A 1,212-nucleotide genomic window follows, 5' to 3' on the forward strand; every position below is an offset into this window, starting at 1 on the left:
AATCAACACCAGAAGAAGCCCTAATCACCACCTGAACACATGGAGATTAAACAACACACTCCTGAATGGTGAATGGGTCATAAGAGAAATGAAGAAATAAAAGTATTCCTGGAATTAAATGAAAAGGACAATACAATACAACAAAACCACTGGGACATGCTGAAAGCTGTCCTTAGAGGGAAGTTTATAGCTCTAAGTGCCTACATCAAAAAATCAGAAAGAACACAAATAAATGATTTAACATTGTAACTCAAGGCACTTGAGAAGCAACAGCAAACAAAACCCTAACCCAGCAGACAAGAAGAAATAACAAAAATCAGAGTAGAAATTAATGAAATTGAAACAAAGAAAACAATACAAAGAATCAACAACTCCAAGAGCTGGATCTTTGAAAAGATAAATAAGATTGACAGACTGCTAGTCCAATTAACCAAAAGAAAGAAAGAACATCTCCAAATCAACAAAATCAGAGATGAAAGGGAACATCACAACAAAACCTCTGGGACATGCTGAAAGCCGTTCTTAGAGGGAAATTTATAGCTCTAAGTGCCTACATCAAAAAATCAGAAAGAACACAAATAAATGACTTAACACTGCAACTCAACACACTTGAAAAGCAACAGCAAACAAAACCCAAACCCTGCAGACAAGAAGAAATAACAAAAATCAGGGCAGAGATCAATGAAATTGAATCAAAGAAAACAATACAAAGAATCAACAATTCCAAGAGCTGGTTCTTTGAAAAGATAAACAAGATTGACAGACCGCTAGCCCAATTTACCAAAAGAAAGAAAGAGCACCACCAAATCAACAAAATGAGAGATGAAATGGGAAACATCACAACAGACACCATAAATATATAGAACATTATAAGGGAATACTTTAAAAACCTATATTAAGCATCATAAATCATATAAATGGGCTCAAGGACAAGAACCACCACATGGTCATCTCAATAAAAACAGAGAAGGCCTTTGACAAAATTCAACATGCATTTATGTCCAAAGTCCTAGAGGGAATTGAACTGGAGGGAACATATCTCAACATAATTAAGGCCATATATAACAAGCCCACAGCAAATACCATTCTAAATGGAGAAAAACTGGAAGCATTCCCACTGAATTCAGGAACCAGACAAGGTTGCCCACTATCCCCACTTCTCTTTAACATAGTACTTGAAACTCTTGCAAGAGCAATAAGACAAGAGAGATC

The sequence above is a fragment of the Nannospalax galili genome, unplaced genomic scaffold (assembly GCF_000622305.1).
Source record: "Nannospalax galili isolate Female #2095 unplaced genomic scaffold, S.galili_v1.0 scaffold155, whole genome shotgun sequence".
Taxonomy (NCBI): domain Eukaryota; kingdom Metazoa; phylum Chordata; class Mammalia; order Rodentia; family Spalacidae; genus Nannospalax; species Nannospalax galili.